This window comes from Oncorhynchus keta, chromosome 4 (genome assembly GCF_023373465.1).
Source record: "Oncorhynchus keta strain PuntledgeMale-10-30-2019 chromosome 4, Oket_V2, whole genome shotgun sequence".
Classification (NCBI taxonomy): Eukaryota; Metazoa; Chordata; class Actinopteri; order Salmoniformes; family Salmonidae; genus Oncorhynchus; species Oncorhynchus keta.
This window is the reverse complement of record NC_068424.1, coordinates 61802187-61816279: the sequence shown is the minus strand read 5'-3', so window position 1 is coordinate 61816279 and position 14093 is coordinate 61802187. Positions and strand designations below refer to the sequence as shown.

The 14093-nt window shown below is 45.7% G+C and overlaps 1 protein-coding gene across 1 annotated transcript in view; it reads right to left on the bottom strand.

Moving 5' to 3' along the window:
• The window catches only part of tmem255a (transmembrane protein 255A), a 29246-nt gene that overhangs the window by 5698 nt on the left and 9455 nt on the right, over positions 1–14093 (bottom strand). The window lies entirely within an intron of this gene.

The window sequence follows — 14093 nt, the reverse complement described above, 5'->3', positions numbered from 1 at the left end:
TGATGTATTATCTACTACATGATGTATTATCTATTACATGATGTATTATTTACTACATGATGTATTTTCTACTACATGATGTATTATCTACTACATGATGTATTATCTACTACATGATGTATTATCCACTACATGATGTATTATCTACTACATGATGTATTAGCGGCAGCGTAGCCTAGTGGTTAGAGCGTTGGACTAGTAACTGGAAGGTTGCGAGTTCAAACCCCCGAGCTGACAAGTTACAAATCTGCCTCTGCCCCTGTTCCCAGGCCGTCATTGAAAATAAGAATGTGTTCTTAACTGACTTGCCTGGTTAAATAAATGTAAAAAAATCTACTACAATATAATTCCTGAGAAGCCAGTGTTTGGAGGATATATTGGCATTGATCACTTTTACGGGTTACCAACATATTCAAATAATGATTGACATATTTTCATGAAAAACGTTATTTTGATAAGTTTATTCATATTATTTCATCCTTCGACAAGATAGTCTCGACACAAATTTAGGGTTGCTACCCTAGCTATGGACGCGACCCAGTCGTTCTAAATGTTTCTTTGCTTACTGACTGGCAACATTCTTATCCCTTGCTTGCTAGCTAGCCAACTACGGCTAACTTACATTCACGTCAAAAAGTGCAGCCAGAATAATGGCAAAGAAGCTGCATTTGCATTTGTTTAAGCTGTTTTCTAGTGACATTTATTTAGATCCATCCATAACAATGAGGTAATGAGCCGCGATTTCGCCTGGCATAGAAAATGTGCTCACCTGTCAGGACACTGTTGTTCAGAGGAGCTAGCCAACAACACAGCTAACACAATCACTTCAAACTGAAGCTGGAAAGACTGCAAACTAGTTGCACTTTGTTTCGTTTGACCTTTTTTCAATTGACATTTATTTGTGGTATATGGCCAACATACCATGGCTAAGGCCTGTATCCAGGCACTCCGTGTTGCGTCGATCTAGGAACAACCATTAGCCGTGGCCATATACCACACCCCCTCAGACCTTATTGCTTAAATGTATCTATTACATTATGTATTATCTACTACAGTATTCAAATCAAATCGTAGTTGTCACGTGCGCCGAAGACAACAGGTGTAGTAGACCTTACAGTGAAATGCTTACTTACAGGCTCTAACCAATAGTGCAAAAAAAGGTATTAGGTGAACAATAGGTAGGTAAAGAAATAAAACAACAGTAAAAAGACAGGCTATATACAGTAGCGAGGCTATAAAAGTAGCAAGGCTACACATACAGACACCGGTTAGTCAGGCTGATTGAGGTAGTATGTACATGTAGATATGGTTAAAGTGACTATGCATATATGATGAACAGAGAGTAGCAGTAGCGTAAAAGAGAGGTTGGCGGGTGGTGGGTGGGACACAATGCAGATAGCCCGGTTAGTCAATGTGCGGGAGCACTGGTTGGTCGGGCCCAATTGAGGTAGTATGTACATGAATGTATAGTTAAAGTGACTATGCATATATGATAAACAGGGGGTAGCAGCTGCGTAAAAAGAGGGGTTGGGGGGTCACCCAATGCAAATAGTCCAGGTAGCCATTTGATTACCTGTTCAGGAGTGTTATGGCTTGGGGGTAAAAACTGTTGAGAAGCCTTTTTGTCCTATACTTGGCACTCCGGTACCGCTTGCCATGCGGTAGTAGAGAGAACAGTCTATGACTAGGGTGGCTGGGGTCTTTGACAATTTTTAGGGCCTTCCTCTGACACCGCCTGGTGTAGAGGTCCTGGATGGCAGGCAGCTTAGCCCCAGTGATGTACTGGGCCCCATACGCACGACCCTCTGTAGTACCTTGCGGTCAGAGGCCGAGCAATTGCCGTACCAGGCAGTGATGCAACCAATGTTGGATGCTCTCGATGATCTACTACATTATGTATTATCTACTACAGTATTATCTATTACATGATGTATTATCTACTACATTATTATCTACTACATCATGCATTATCTACTACATTATGAATGATCTACTACAGTATGTATTATTTATTACATGATGTATTATCTACTACAGTATTATCTATTACATTATGTATTATCTACTACATTATTATCTACTACATCATGCATTATCTACTACATTATCTATTATCTACTACAGCATGTATTATCTACTACATTGTGTTTTATCTACTACAGTATGTATTATTTACTATATTATTAATGATCTACTATATTATGAATTATCCACTACATTATGTATTATTTACTACATGATGTATTATCTACTACATTATGTATTATCTACTACATTATGTATTATTTACTATATTATTAATGATCTACTATATTATGAATTATCCACTACATTATGTATTATTTACTACAGTATGTATTATCTACTACATTATGTATTATCTACTACAATATTATCTACTACAGTATTATCTACTACATTATGTATCATCTACTGCATTATGTATTATCTACTACATTATGAATTATCTACTACAATATTATCTACTACAGTATTATCTACTACATTATGTATCATCTACAACAGCATTATCTACTACATTATGTTTTATCTACTACAGTATGTATTATCTATTACAGTATGTATTATCTATTATATGATGTATTATCTACTACATGATGTATTATCTACTACATGATGTATTATCTACTACATTATGTATTATCTACTACAGTATTACCTACTACATTATGTATCATCTACTGCATTATGTATTATCTACTACATTATGTATTATCTACTACAATATTATCTACTACAATATTATCTACTACATTATGTATCATCTACGGCATTATGTATTATCTACTGCATTATGTATTATCTACTACATTATGTATTATCTACTACAATATTATCTACTACAGTATTATCTACTACATTATGTATCATCTACAACAGCATTATCTACTACATGATGTATTATCTACTACATTTTGTATTATCTACTATACTACGTATAATACTACAGTATTATCTACTACAATATTATCTACTACTGTATTATCTACTACAATATTATCTACTACAGTATTATTTTCCATCATAATTTGCAAATAAATTAATTAAAAATCCTACAATGTGATTTTCTGGATTTTTTTTCTAATTTTGTCTGTCATAGTTGAAGTGTACCTATGATGAAAATTACAGGCCTCTCTCATCTTTTTAAGTGGGAGAACTTGCACAATTGGTGGCTGACTAAATACTTTTTTGCCCCACTGTATGAGTGTGTGAGGACACGTGTAAACCAAGTCACTGAGAATGCAACATTGGGAGCGTGAGTATGAATGTTCCCGGTGAGGAGAGGGGGTGGGGGTGTATATTGGGGGTGGGCACAGGACAACTGTGATAGAGTGCTCTGACTGTCACCTCGGTCCTGCGGTGCCCGCCCCACGTGGCATAGTGCCCAGCTCTTTTCAGGCACCGCTACCCTCACCCTCAAGTCCTTTCACTGCTCAAAGAAAGACAGCATGTATTCAATGACACATCACCCCACCCTTTCTACAACACTCTACAGCCCTCCCTGGGAGGAGAGTAGAGGAAGGAAGCAGTAGCCAGGGACACCACACATTCAAAAGCAACCAGCAACTGTAGGGACTTGGGTCTGAGCCAAGATTCATTTCATGGGAATATATTCCATCTATGTTTGGCAACATCAACAACAACAATATTTCCACATTTTGACATCATGTATACATGTGTGGATGGTGCCGGATATATCCATATGTTGTCCACTGTATTATGTGGGAGGAATGCACTAGGGTGGCAACAGCTCCACTGTATTATGTGGGAGGAATTCACTAGGGTGGCAACAACTCCACTGTATTATGTGGGAGAAATGCACTAGGGTGGCAACAGCTCCACTGTATTATGTGGGAGGAATGCACTAGGGTGGCAACAGCTCCACTGTATTATGTGGGAGAAATGCACTAGGGTGGCAACAGCTCCGATGTATTATGTGGGAGGAATGCACTAGGGTGGCAACAGCTCCACTGTATTATGTGGGAGGAATTCACTAGGGTGGCAACAACTCCACTGTATTATGTGGGAGGAATGCACTAAGGTGGCAACAGCTCCACTGTATTATGTGGGAGGAATTCACTAGGGTGGCAACAACTCCACTGTATTATGTGGGAGGAATGCACTAGGGTGGCAACAGCTCCACTGTATTATGTAGGAGGAATTCACTAGGGTGGCAACAGCTCCACTGTATTATGTGGGAGGAATGCACTAGGGTGGCAACAGCTCCACTGTATAATGTGGGAGGAATGCACTAGGGTGGCAACAAATCCACTGTATTATGTGGGATGAATGCACTAGGGTGGCAACAGCTCCACTGTATTATGTGGGAAGAATGCACTAGGGTGGCAACAGCTCCACTGTATTATGTGGAAGGAATGCACTAGGGTGGCAACAACTCCACTGTATTGTGTGGGAGGAATGCATTAGGGTGGCAACAACTCCACTGTATTATGTGAGAGGAATGCACTAGGGTGGCAACAACTCCACTGTATTAAGTGGGAGGAATGCACTAGGGTGGCAACAACTCCACTGTATTATGTGGGAGGAATGCACAAGGGTGGCAACAACTCCACTGTATTATGTGGGAGGAATGGACTAGGGTGGCAACAGCTCCACTGTAATATGTGGGAGGAATGCACTAGGGTGGCAACAGCTCCACTGTATTATGTGGGAGGAATGCACTAGGGTGGCAACAGCTCCACTGTATTATGTGGGAGGAATGCACTAGGGTGGCAACAACTCCACTGTATTATGTGGGAGGAATGCACTAGGGTGGCAACAACTCCACTGTATTATGTGGGAGGAATGCACTAGGGTGGCAACAGCTCCACTGTATCATGTGGGAGGAATGCACTAGGGTGGCGACAAATCCACTGTATTATGTGGGATGAATGCACTAGGGTGGCAACAGCTCCACTGTATTATGTGGGAGGAATGCACTAGGGTGGCAACAGCTCCAATGTATTATGTGGGAGGAATTCACTAGGGTGGCAACAACTCCACTGTATTATGTGGGAGGAATGCACTAGGGTGGCAACAGCTCCAATGTATTATGTGGGAGGAATGCACTAGGGTGGCAACAGCTCCACTGTATTATGTGGGAGGAATTCACTAGGGTGGCAACAACTCCACTGTATTATGTGGGAGGAATGCACTAGGGTGGCAACAGCTCCACTGTATTATGTGGGAGGAATGCACTAGGGTGGCAACAGCTCCACTGTATTATGTGGGAGAAATGCACTAGGGTGGCAACAGCTCCGATGTATTATGTGGGAGGAATGCACTAGGGTGGCAACAGCTCCACTGTATTATGTGGGAGGAATTCACTAGGGTGGCAACAACTCCACTGTATTATGTGGGAGGAATGCACTAAGGTGGCAACAGCTCCACTGTATTATGTGGGAGGAATTCACTAGGGTGGCAACAACTCCACTGTATTATGTGGGAGGAATGCACTAGGGTGGCAACAGCTCCACTGTATTATGTAGGAGGAATTCACTAGGGTGGCAACAGCTCCACTGTATTATGTGGGAGGAATGCACTAGGGTGGCAACAGCTCCACTGTATAATGTGGGAGGAATGCACTAGGGTGGCAACAAATCCACTGTATTATGTGGGATGAATGCACTAGGGTGGCAACAGCTCCACTGTATTATGTGGGAAGAATGCACTAGGGTGGCAACAGCTCCACTGTATTATGTGGAAGGAATGCACTAGGGTGGCAACAACTCCACTGTATTGTGTGGGAGGAATGCATTAGGGTGGCAACAACTCCACTGTATTATGTGAGAGGAATGCACTAGGGTGGCAACAACTCCACTGTATTAAGTGGGAGGAATGCACTAGGGTGGCAACAACTCCACTGTATTATGTGGGAGGAATGCACAAGGGTGGCAACAACTCCACTGTATTATGTGGGAGGAATGGACTAGGGTGGCAACAGCTCCACTGTAATATGTGGGAGGAATGCACTAGGGTGGCAACAGCTCCACTGTATTATGTGGGAGGAATGCACTAGGGTGGCAACAGCTCCACTGTATCATGTGGAGGAATGCACTAGGGTGGCGACAAATCCACTGTATTATGTGGGATGAATGCACTAGGGTGGCAACAGCTCCACTGTATTATGTGGGAGGAATGCACTAGGGTGGCAACAGCTCCAATGTATTATGTGGGAGGAATTCACTAGGGTGGCAACAACTCCACTGTATTATGTGGGAGGAATGCACTAGGGTGGCAACAGCTCCAATGTATTATGTGGGAGGAATGCACTAGGGTGGCAACAGCTCCACTGTATTATGTGGGAGGAATTCACTAGGGTGGCAACAACTCCACTGTATTATGTGGGAGGAATGCACTAGGGTGGCAACAGCTCCACTGTATTATGTGGGAGGAATGCACTAGGGTGGCAACAGCTCCACTGTATTATGTGGGAGAAATGCACTAGGGTGGCAACAGCTCCGATGTATTATGTGGGAGGAATGCACTAGGGTGGCAACAGCTCCACTGTATTATGTGGGAGGAATTCACTAGGGTGGCAACAGCTCCACTGTATTATGTGGGAGGAATGCACTAGGGTGGCAACAGCTCCACTGTATTATGTGGGAGAAATGCACTAGGGTGGCAACAGCTCCGATGTATTATGTGGGAGGAATGCACTAGGGTGGCAACAGCTCCACTGTATTATGTGGGAGGAATTCACTAGGGTGGCAACAACTCCACTGTATTATGTGGGAGGAATGCACTAAGGTGGCAACAGCTCCACTGTATTATGTGGGAGGAATTCACTAGGGTGGCAACAACTCCACTGTATCATGTGGGAGGAATGCACTAGGGTGGCGACAAATCCACTGTATTATGTGGGATGAATGCACTAGGGTGGCAACAGCTCCACTGTATTATGTGGGAGGAATGCACTAGGGTGGCAACAGCTCCAATGTATTATGTGGGAGGAATTCACTAGGGTGGCAACAACTCCACTGTATTATGTGGGAGGAATGCACTAGGGTGGCAACAGCTCCAATGTATTATGTGGGAGGAATGCACTAGGGTGGCAACAGCTCCACTGTATTATGTGGGAGGAATTCACTAGGGTGGCAACAACTCCACTGTATTATGTGGGAGGAATGCACTAGGGTGGCAACAGCTCCACTGTATTATGTGGGAGGAATGCACTAGGGTGGCAACAGCTCCACTGTATTATGTGGGAGAAATGCACTAGGGTGGCAACAGCTCCGATGTATTATGTGGGAGGAATGCACTAGGGTGGCAACAGCTCCACTGTATTATGTGGGAGGAATTCACTAGGGTGGCAACAACTCCACTGTATTATGTGGGAGGAATGCACTAAGGTGGCAACAGCTCCACTGTATTATGTGGGAGGAATTCACTAGGGTGGCAACAACTCCACTGTATTATGTGGGAGGAATGCACTAGGGTGGCAACAGCTCCACTGTATTATGTAGGAGGAATTCACTAGGGTGGCAACAGCTCCACTGTATTATGTGGGAGGAATGCACTAGGGTGGCAACAGCTCCACTGTATAATGTGGGAGGAATGCACTAGGGTGGCAACAAATCCACTGTATTATGTGGGATGAATGCACTAGGGTGGCAACAGCTCCACTGTATTATGTGGGAAGAATGCACTAGGGTGGCAACAGCTCCACTGTATTATGTGGGAGGAATTCACTAGGGTGGCAACAACTCCACTGTATTATGTGGGAGGAATGCACTAAGGTGGCAACAGCTCCACTGTATTATGTGGGAGGAATTCACTAGGGTGGCAACAACTCCACTGTATTATGTGGGAGGAATGCACTAGGGTGGCAACAGCTCCACTGTATTATGTAGGAGGAATTCACTAGGGTGGCAACAGCTCCACTGTATTATGTGGGAGGAATGCACTAGGGTGGCAACAGCTCCACTGTATAATGTGGGAGGAATGCACTAGGGTGGCAACAAATCCACTGTATTATGTGGGATGAATGCACTAGGGTGGCAACAGCTCCACTGTATTATGTGGGAAGAATGCACTAGGGTGGCAACAGCTCCACTGTATTATGTGGAAGGAATGCACTAGGGTGGCAACAACTCCACTGTATTGTGTGGGAGGAATGCATTAGGGTGGCAACAACTCCACTGTATTATGTGAGAGGAATGCACTAGGGTGGCAACAACTCCACTGTATTAAGTGGGAGGAATGCACTAGGGTGGCAACAACTCCACTGTATTATGTGGGAGGAATGCACAAGGGTGGCAACAACTCCACTGTATTATGTGGGAGGAATGGACTAGGGTGGCAACAGCTCCACTGTAATATGTGGGAGGAATGCACTAGGGTGGCAACAGCTCCACTGTATTATGTGGGAGGAATGCACTAGGGTGGCAACAGCTCCACTGTATCATGTGGGAGGAATGCACTAGGGTGGCGACAAATCCACTGTATTATGTGGGATGAATGCACTAGGGTGGCAACAGCTCCACTGTATTATGTGGGAGGAATGCACTAGGTGGCAACAGCTCCAATGTATTATGTGGGAGGAATTCACTAGGGTGGCAACAACTCCACTGTATTATGTGGGAGGAATGCACTAGGGTGGCAACAGCTCCAATGTATTATGTGGGAGGAATGCACTAGGGTGGCAACAGCTCCACTGTATTATGTGGGAGGAATTCACTAGGGTGGCAACAACTCCACTGTATTATGTGGGAGGAATGCACTAGGGTGGCAACAGCTCCACTGTATTATGTGGGAGGAATGCACTAGGGTGGCAACAGCTCCACTGTATTATGTGGGAGAAATGCACTAGGGTGGCAACAGCTCCGATGTATTATGTGGGAGGAATGCACTAGGGTGGCAACAGCTCCACTGTATTATGTGGGAGGAATTCACTAGGGTGGCAACAGCTCCACTGTATTATGTGGGAGGAATGCACTAGGGTGGCAACAGCTCCACTGTATTATGTGGGAGAAATGCACTAGGGTGGCAACAGCTCCGATGTATTATGTGGGAGGAATGCACTAGGGTGGCAACAGCTCCACTGTATTATGTGGGAGGAATTCACTAGGGTGGCAACAACTCCACTGTATTATGTGGGAGGAATGCACTAAGGTGGCAACAGCTCCACTGTATTATGTGGGAGGAATTCACTAGGGTGGCAACAACTCCACTGTATCATGTGGGAGGAATGCACTAGGGTGGCGACAAATCCACTGTATTATGTGGGATGAATGCACTAGGGTGGCAACAGCTCCACTGTATTATGTGGGAGGAATGCACTAGGGTGGCAACAGCTCCAATGTATTATGTGGGAGGAATTCACTAGGGTGGCAACAACTCCACTGTATTATGTGGGAGGAATGCACTAGGGTGGCAACAGCTCCAATGTATTATGTGGGAGGAATGCACTAGGGTGGCAACAGCTCCACTGTATTATGTGGGAGGAATTCACTAGGGTGGCAACAACTCCACTGTATTATGTGGGAGGAATGCACTAGGGTGGCAACAGCTCCACTGTATTATGTGGGAGGAATGCACTAGGGTGGCAACAGCTCCACTGTATTATGTGGGAGAAATGCACTAGGGTGGCAACAGCTCCGATGTATTATGTGGGAGGAATGCACTAGGGTGGCAACAGCTCCACTGTATTATGTGGGAGGAATTCACTAGGGTGGCAACAACTCCACTGTATTATGTGGGAGGAATGCACTAAGGTGGCAACAGCTCCACTGTATTATGTGGGAGGAATTCACTAGGGTGGCAACAACTCCACTGTATTATGTGGGAGGAATGCACTAGGGTGGCAACAGCTCCACTGTATTATGTAGGAGGAATTCACTAGGGTGGCAACAGCTCCACTGTATTATGTGGGAGGAATGCACTAGGGTGGCAACAGCTCCACTGTATAATGTGGGAGGAATGCACTAGGGTGGCAACAAATCCACTGTATTATGTGGGATGAATGCACTAGGGTGGCAACAGCTCCACTGTATTATGTGGGAAGAATGCACTAGGGTGGCAACAGCTCCACTGTATTATGTGGGAGGAATTCACTAGGGTGGCAACAACTCCACTGTATTATGTGGGAGGAATGCACTAAGGTGGCAACAGCTCCACTGTATTATGTGGGAGGAATTCACTAGGGTGGCAACAACTCCACTGTATTATGTGGGAGGAATGCACTAGGGTGGCAACAAATCCACTGTATTATGTGGGATGAATGCACTAGGGTGGCAACAGCTCCACTGTATTATGTGGGAAGAATGCACTAGGGTGGCAACAGCTCCACTGTATTATGTGGAAGGAATGCACTAGGGTGGCAACAACTCCACTGTATTGTGTGGGAGGAATGCATTAGGTGGCAACAACTCCACTGTATTATGTGAGAGGAATGCACTAGGGTGGCAACAACTCCACTGTATTAAGTGGGAGGAATGCACTAGGGTGGCAACAACTCCACTGTATTATGTGGGAGGAATGCACAAGGGTGGCAACAACTCCACTGTATTATGTGGGAGGAATGGACTAGGGTGGCAACAGCTCCACTGTAATATGTGGGAGGAATGCACTAGGGTGGCAACAGCTCCACTGTATTATGTGGGAGGAATGCACTAGGGTGGCAACAGCTCCACTGTATCATGTGGGAGGAATGCACTAGGGTGGCGACAAATCCACTGTATTATGTGGGATGAATGCACTAGGGTGGCAACAGCTCCACTGTATTATGTGGGAGGAATGCACTAGGGTGGCAACAGCTCCAATGTATTATGTGGGAGGAATTCACTAGGTGGCAACAACTCCACTGTATTATGTGGGAGGAATGCACTAGGGTGGCAACAGCTCCAATGTATTATGTGGGAGGAATGCACTAGGGTGGCAACAGCTCCACTGTATTATGTGGGAGGAATTCACTAGGGTGGCAACAACTCCACTGTATTATGTGGGAGGAATGCACTAGGGTGGCAACAGCTCCACTGTATTATGTGGGAGGAATGCACTAGGGTGGCAACAGCTCCACTGTATTATGTGGGAGAAATGCACTAGGGTGGCAACAGCTCCGATGTATTATGTGGGAGGAATGCACTAGGGTGGCAACAGCTCCACTGTATTATGTGGGAGGAATTCACTAGGGTGGCAACAACTCCACTGTATTATGTGGGAGGAATGCACTAAGGTGGCAACAGCTCCACTGTATTATGTGGGAGGAATTCACTAGGGTGGCAACAACTCCACTGTATTATGTGGGAGGAATGCACTAGGGTGGCAACAGCTCCACTGTATTATGTAGGAGGAATTCACTAGGGTGGCAACAGCTCCACTGTATTATGTGGGAGGAATGCACTAGGGTGGCAACAGCTCCACTGTATAATGTGGGAGGAATGCACTAGGGTGGCAACAAATCCACTGTATTATGTGGGATGAATGCACTAGGTGGCAACAGCTCCACTGTATTATGTGGGAAGAATGCACTAGGGTGGCAACAGCTCCACTGTATTATGTGGAAGGAATGCACTAGGGTGGCAACAACTCCACTGTATTGTGTGGGAGGAATGCATTAGGGTGGCAACAACTCCACTGTATTATGTGAGAGGAATGCACTAGGGTGGCAACAACTCCACTGTATTAAGTGGGAGGAATGCACTAGGGTGGCAACAACTCCACTGTATTATGTGGGAGGAATGCACAAGCAACAACTCCACTGTATTATGTGGGAGGAATGGACTAGGGTGGCAACAGCTCCACTGTAATATGTGGGAGGAATGCACTAGGGTGGCAACAGCTCCACTGTATTATGTGGGAGGAATGCACTAGGGTGGCAACAGCTCCACTGTATTATGTGGGAGGAATGCACTAGGGTGGCAACAACTCCACTGTATTATGTGGGAGGAATGCACTAGGGTGGCAACAACTCCACTGTATTATGTGGGAGGAATGCACTAGGGTGGCAACAGCTCCACTGTATTATGTAGGAGGAATTCACTAGGGTGGCAACAGCTCCACTGTATTATGTGGGAGGAATGCACTAGGGTGGCAACAGCTCCACTGTATAATGTGGGAGGAATGCACTAGGGTGGCAACAAATCCACTGTATTATGTGGGATGAATGCACTAGGGTGGCAACAGCTCCACTGTATTATGTGGGAAGAATGCACTAGGGTGGCAACAGCTCCACTGTATTATGTGGAAGGAATGCACTAGGGTGGCAACAACTCCACTGTATTGTGTGGGAGGAATGCATTAGGGTGGCAACAACTCCACTGTATTATGTGAGAGGAATGCACTAGGGTGGCAACAACTCCACTGTATTAAGTGGGAGGAATGCACTAGGGTGGCAACAACTCCACTGTATTATGTGGGAGGAATGCACAAGGGTGGCAACAACTCCACTGTATTATGTGGGAGGAATGGACTAGGGTGGCAACAGCTCCACTGTAATATGTGGGAGGAATGCACTAGGGTGGCAACAGCTCCACTGTATTATGTGGGAGGAATGCACTAGGGTGGCAACAGCTCCACTGTATCATGTGGGAGGAATGCACTAGGGTGGCGACAAATCCACTGTATTATGTGGGATGAATGCACTAGGGTGGCAACAGCTCCACTGTATTATGTGGGAGGAATGCACTAGGGTGGCAACAGCTCCAATGTATTATGTGGGAGGAATTCACTAGGGTGGCAACAACTCCACTGTATTATGTGGGAGGAATGCACTAGGGTGGCAACAGCTCCAATGTATTATGTGGGAGGAATGCACTAGGGTGGCAACAGCTCCACTGTATTATGTGGGAGGAATTCACTAGGGTGGCAACAACTCCACTGTATTATGTGGGAGGAATGCACTAGGGTGGCAACAGCTCCACTGTATTATGTGGGAGGAATGCACTAGGGTGGCAACAGCTCCACTGTATTATGTGGGAGAAATGCACTAGGGTGGCAACAGCTCCGATGTATTATGTGGGAGGAATGCACTAGGGTGGCAACAGCTCCACTGTATTATGTGGGAGGAATTCACTAGGGTGGCAACAACTCCACTGTATTATGTGGGAGGAATGCACTAAGGTGGCAACAGCTCCACTGTATTATGTGGGAGGAATTCACTAGGGTGGCAACAACTCCACTGTATTATGTGGGAGGAATGCACTAGGGTGGCAACAGCTCCACTGTATTATGTAGGAGGAATTCACTAGGGTGGCAACAGCTCCACTGTATTATGTGGGAGGAATGCACTAGGGTGGCAACAGCTCCACTGTATAATGTGGGAGGAATGCACTAGGGTGGCAACAAATCCACTGTATTATGTGGGATGAATGCACTAGGGTGGCAACAGCTCCACTGTATTATGTGGGAAGAATGCACTAGGGTGGCAACAGCTCCACTGTATTATGTGGAAGGAATGCACTAGGGTGGCAACAACTCCACTGTATTGTGTGGGAGGAATGCATTAGGGTGGCAACAACTCCACTGTATTATGTGAGAGGAATGCACTAGGGTGGCAACAACTCCACTGTATTAAGTGGGAGGAATGCACTAGGGTGGCAACAACTCCACTGTATTATGTGGGAGGAATGCACAAGGGTGGCAACAACTCCACTGTATTATGTGGGAGGAATGGACTAGGGTGGCAACAGCTCCACTGTAATATGTGGGAGGAATGCACTAGGGTGGCAACAGCTCCACTGTATTATGTGGGAGGAATGCACTAGGGTGGCAACAGCTCCACTGTATTATGTGGGAGGAATGCACTAGGGTGGCAACAACTCCACTGTATTATGTGGGAGGAATGCACTAGGGTGGCAACAACTCCACTGTATTATGTGGGAGGAATGCACTAGGGTGGCAACAGCTCCACTGTATCATGTGGGAGGAATGCACTAGGGTGGCGACAAATCCACTGTATTATGTGGGATGAATGCACTAGGGTGGCAACAGCTCCACTGTATTATGTGGGAGGAATGCACTAGGGTGGCAACAGCTCCAATGTATTATGTGGGAGGAATTCACTAGGGTGGCAACAACTCCACTGTATTATGTGGGAGGAATGCACTAGGGTGGCAACAGCTCCAATGTAT